This window comes from Heterodontus francisci, unplaced genomic scaffold (genome assembly GCF_036365525.1).
Source record: "Heterodontus francisci isolate sHetFra1 unplaced genomic scaffold, sHetFra1.hap1 HAP1_SCAFFOLD_91, whole genome shotgun sequence".
Taxonomy (NCBI): Eukaryota; Metazoa; Chordata; class Chondrichthyes; order Heterodontiformes; family Heterodontidae; genus Heterodontus; species Heterodontus francisci.
This window is the reverse complement of record NW_027140989.1, coordinates 5,939,755-5,945,482: the sequence shown is the minus strand read 5'-3', so window position 1 is coordinate 5,945,482 and position 5,728 is coordinate 5,939,755. Positions and strand designations below refer to the sequence as shown.

Genomic DNA, 5,728 nt, shown 5'->3' with positions numbered 1-5,728 from the left:
CCCAGTTAATCTCATGTGCATCTATGTCCTGACACTCACCTCCACCCCAGATGTCAATGATCAATTCTATGTGACTCTTGACACTGCCATCAGTAGAATTCCCAGCACTGAGGGACTGTACCTTCTTGGAGACTTCAACGCAAGCTTGGGTACTGACTACAGCTTGGCCAACGAGCAAAGGGCACAAGGGGATTTCCAAGATGAATGAAAATGGACAGAGGTTGCTGGAGCTATGCTGTCACCATGAACTCTGTGTGATGAACAGCTACTTCCAGGTCAAGCTGTGCCACAGGGTGTCCTGGAGCCATCCAAGATCTCGCCACTGGCACCAGCTAGACCTTATCATCACCAGACATACCACCCTCAGCAGTGTCCTCATCACTCGCAGCTATTACAGCGCTGACTGTGACACTGACCACTCCCTGGTGTGTAACAAGGTCAGGCTTCAGCCAAGGAAGCTTCATCCATCCATGAAGAAAGCTCGTCTTCTGATCAACACTTGCCGAACCACTGATCCAGAAAGGACCCAGGAGTTCCTCAACATCCTCAATCAGGCTCTTTCAGACAACAATGCTCAAGGCCTCAGTGCAATGTCAAAGTGGAATCATCTGTTATCAAGCAGATGGAAAGGTGAGTAGAGCATTACCTTAAACTCTACATAACAGAGAATATTGTCATTGAAGTGGCTCTCAGCGCCATTCCAGACTTCCCTGTCATGGAGGAGCTGGACAATGACCCCACCATAGTAGAGCTCAATAAGGCCATTGACCGTCTTGCCAGTGGTAAAGCCCCGGGAAATGATGTTATTCCACCTGGAATCATCAAAAGTGGAAAAGCGGCTCTGCTGCAGCATCACCATGAACTTCTGTGTCTCTGTTGGAAGGAAAGATCTGCACCTCAAAACATGCATGATGCAAACATTGTCACCTTGTACAACAATAAGGGGGAATCGCAGGGACTGCAGCAATTACCGAGGCATCTCCTTGCTAAGTATTGTGGGGAAGGTCTTTGCTCACATTGCTCTGACCAGATTGCAGACCCTGGCATCACACATCTATCCTGAGTCTCAGTGCAGCTTCAGATCTGGTAGATCGACAGTCGACATGATTTGCTCACTTCGGCAGTTACAGGAGAAGTACTGTGAACAGTGCAGACCACTCTACATTGTCTTTACATATGAACATACGAATTAGGAGGAGGAGTGGGCCGCTCGTCCCTTCGAGCCTGCTTCAGCATTCAATAAGCTCATGGCTAAACTGATTACTTCACATTTCCATCTCCCTCCGATAACCTTTCACCCCCTTGCAGATAAAGAATCTATCCATCTCTCCCTTAAAAATATTCAAAGACTCTGCTTGCACCGCCTTTTGAGGAAGAAAATTCCAAAGACTCACGACCCTCTGAGGGGGAAAATTGCTCCTCATCTCTGTCTTAAATGGATGACCCCTTATTTTTAAACAGTGACCCCCTAGCTCTAGATTCTCCCACAAGGGGAAACATCCTTTCCACATCCACCCTGTCAAAACCCCTCAGGATCTTGTATGTTTCAATCATGTCGCCTCTTTCTCTTCTAAACTCTAGTGGATACAAACCTAGCCTGTCCAATCTTTCCTCGTAAGACAGCCCGCCCATTCCATGTATTAGTCTAGTAAACCTTCTCTGTACTACCTCAATGTATTTACATCCTTCCATAAATAAGGAGACCAGTACTGTACTCAGTACTGCAGAAGAGGTCTCACCAATGCCCTATATAGCTGAAGCATAACCTCGCTAATATTGTATTCAATTCCCCTGGCGATAAATGATAACATTCTACTGGCTTTCCTAATTACGTGCTGTACCTGCAGACTAATCTTTTGCGATTCGTGCACTAGGACACCCAGATCCCTCTGCATCTCAGATCTCTGCAATCTCTCACCGTTTAGATAATATGCTTTTTTATTCTTCCTGCCATAGTGGACAATTTCCCACTTTCCCACATTATACTCCATTTGCCAGGTCTTTGCCCATTCATTTAACCTATCTATATCCCTTTGTAGCCCCCTTATGTCCTCTTCACAACCTACTTTCCTCCCTATCTTTGTCATCAGAAAATTTAGCAACCATACTTTTGGTCCCTTCATCAAAGTCATTTCGAGAATTGTAGAATGTTGAGGCCCCAGCACAGATCCTTGTGACACACCACTCGTTACTTCTTGCCAACCAGAAAATGACCCATTTATGTTGACTCTCTATTTCCTGTCAGCTAGCCAATCTTCTATCCATGCCAATATGTTACCCCCGACACCATGAGCTTTTATTTTCTGCAATAACCTTTGATATGGCACCTTATTCTTCTGGAAATCGAAGTACAATACATCCACCGGTACCCCTTTATCCACAGCACATATAACTCCCTCAAAGAACTCCAATAAATTGGTTAAACATGGTTTCCCTTTCACAAAACCATGTGCCTCTGCCTGGTTACCTTAATTTTTTCTAAATGCCCTGCTATAACATCTTCATTAATCGCTCCTAACATTTTCCCGAAGACAGATGTAAAGCTAACTGGCCTGTCGTTTCCTCCTTTCTGTCTCCCTCCCTTTTTGAATAAATGAATTACATTCGCTACTTTCCAATCTAACAGAACCTTCCCGAAGCGAGGGAATTTTGGAAAATTAAAGCCAGCGCATCAACTATCTCACTAGCCACTTCAGGACCTGGCGACTTGTCAGCCCGCAGCTCCAACAATTTGTTTAGTACCACTTCCCTGGTGATTGTAATTTTCTTGAGTTCCTCCCTCCCTTCCATTTCCTGACTTACAGCGAATACTGGGATGTTATTTGTATCCTCAATAGTAAAGACCAATCCAAAGTATCTGTTCAATTCATCTGCCATCTCTTAATTATCCATTATTAATTCCCCAGACACACTGTCCATAGGACCAACACTCACTTTGTTAACTCTTTTCTTTTTAAAATATCTATCGAAACTCTTACTAGCTGTCTTTCTATTGCGCGCTCGCTTTCTCTCGTACTCTAATTTTACTTTCCTTATCAATCTTTCAGTCATTCTTTGCTGTTTTTTATGTTCTGTCCAGTCTTCTGACCTGCCTCCCATCTTTGCACAATTATAGGCTTTTTCTTTAAGTTTGATAGTATCTTTAACTGTTTTTGTTCACCACGGATGGTGAGTCCCACCTTTGGAATTTTTCTTTCTCGTTGAAATGTATCTATTCTGTGTATTCTGAAATTTTCCTTAAATGTCTGCCACTGAATCTCTATTGACTTATCCCTTAACCTAATTTGCCAGTTCACTTTAGCTAGCTCTGCTTTCATGTCCCTTTCATTACCCTTATTTCAGTTTAAAATACCAGTCTGGGACCCACTCTCCTCTCCCTCAAACTGAATGTAAAATTCAATCATATTATGATCGCTACTACTTTGGGGCACCTTCACTATGAGGTCATTAATTAATCCTATCTCGTTGCACAATGCCAGGTCTAGTAGAGCCTGCTCTGTGGTTGGCTCCAGAATTTATTTTTCCAAGAAATTATCCCAAAAACATTCTATGTACTCCTCATCCAGGCTACCTCTGCCCATCAGAATTTTCCAGTCTATATGGAGATCAAAATCCCCCATAATTATTGCTGTACTTTTCTGACAGGCTAGCATTATTTCTTTTTTTATACCCCATCGTACAGTGTGATTAATGATAGGTGGCCTGTACACCATTCCCACAAGTGACTTCTTGCCTGTATTATTTCTCATCTCAACCCAAACTGCTTCTACATCCTGATCTCCAGAACTCAAGTCATCCCTCTCTATTGCGCTAATACCATCATTAATTAACAGAGCTACCCCGCCACCTTTTCCAAGCTTCCTGTCCTTCCTAAATCCCATGTAACCTCCAATATTCACATCCCAATCTATGTCGCCCTGCAGCCATGTCTCTGTAATGACTATCAGATCGTACTTATTTATTCTATTTGTGCTCTCAGTTCATCTGTTTTGTTTCGAATGCTCCATGCATTCAGATACGGAACATTTAGTTTTGTCCTTTTATTCTTTTTGTCACCTCTAGCCTTATCTGTTGATTTACTCTTTGATTTGTATGCTCTGTCCCTTCCTGTCACAGTCTGTTTATCATTTCCCATATTTATACCTTTCTCTCTTGCCTTGTCTCTCCTCCTTGATTCACCAGATCTACCCAATTTTGATCCCTTGCCCCCACTCTTCAGTTTCAAACTGTCTCGACTTCCCTCGTTATGTGGCTCGCTGGAACACCGGTCCCAGCACGGTTCAGGTGCAGACCGTCCCAATGGTACAGCCATCTCTTTCCCCAGTACTGGTGCCAATGCCCCACGAACCAGAACCCACTACTACCACACCAGTCTTTGAGCCACGCATTAATTTTTCTAATCTTATTTGTCCTATGCCAATTTGCACATGGCTCAGGTAATAATCCAGAGATGATGACCTTTGAGGTTCTCCTACTTAATTTGCTGCCTCGTTCCTCATACTGACTATGCAGAACCTCTATCCTTGTCCTGCCTATGTCGTTGGTACCGACATGGACCACGACAACTGGCTCCTCCCCCTCCCATTGTATGTTTCTCTCCAGCCCTGAGCAGACGTCCTGAATCCTGGCACCGGCAGGCAACACAGCCGTCTGGACTCTTGCTCTTTGCTGCAGAGAACAGAGTCAATCCACCTTACTATGCTGTCTCCTACTACCACGACATTCCTTTTTTCTCACTCTTTGAGCCGCAAACTTTTTTATTAATTTTTTTTTTACCAGGTGGATGCATGGAGTGGACGGGGCAAGCCCCTGTTCCATTTCCCTGTCCCAAAAATCAATTTAATATTTGATCCCCAGATGGGGGACGCATCAGATATTAAACTGATAAGAACAGATATATTTTATTTTTATTTCCAAAATATACTTTATTCATAAAAATCTGCAAAAATTACATTGCCAGACAGTTTCAAACAGCACCAAAAAATACAAACATTGCAAGGGAGATCAGTTTCCTTCAATACGATCATGAGTTTCTTCACAACCCTTCCATTTCACTCTTGTAATGCCAATTACAGTTTCATATTTACAGTAAATGAAAATATCAACGATACAGTTCGAGGGGTTTCCCATGGATCCAGCCCCTCAGTTCAGCTTCGTGGGGGGACCTTACACTGTAGTCTTTCCCCATTGAGCCTTTGCTGCGGCTGCCCCAAGCTTTAGTGCCTGCCTCAGCACGGAGTCCTGGACCTTGGAATGTGCCAGTCTGCAACATTCAGTGGTGGACAAGTCTTTGCACTGGACGACCAGCACGTTTCGGGCAGACCAAAGGGCGTCTTTCGCCGAATTGATAGTCCTCCAGCAGCAGTTGATGTTTGTCTCGGTGTGCGTCCCTGGGAACTGCCCGTAGAGCACAGACTCCTGTGTTACAGAGCTGCTTGGGATGAACCTTGACAAAAACCACTGCATCTCTTTCCACACCTGCTTTGCAAAGACACATTCCAGGAGGAGGTGGGCGACCGTTTCTTCCCCACCACAGCCAACATGGGGGCACTGTGCGGATGGGGCGAGACTTCGGGTGGGCATGAAGGATCTGACGGGAAGGGCCCTTCTCACCACAAGCCAAGCTACATCTTGGTGCTTGTTTGAAAGTTCTGCTGATGAGGCATTCCGCCAAATGACTTTGACGGTCTGCTCGGGGAACCATCTGACAGGATCCACCATCTCCTTT

At 44.4% G+C, this 5,728-nt stretch overlaps 1 pseudogene; it reads right to left on the bottom strand.

Annotated features, from left to right (window-relative positions):
• Positions 1–4,778: 4,778 nt before the first annotated feature.
• LOC137361707 (U2 spliceosomal RNA) lies at positions 4,779–4,922 on the bottom strand (annotated as a pseudogene).
• Between the last annotated feature and the right edge of the window lie 806 nt (positions 4,923–5,728).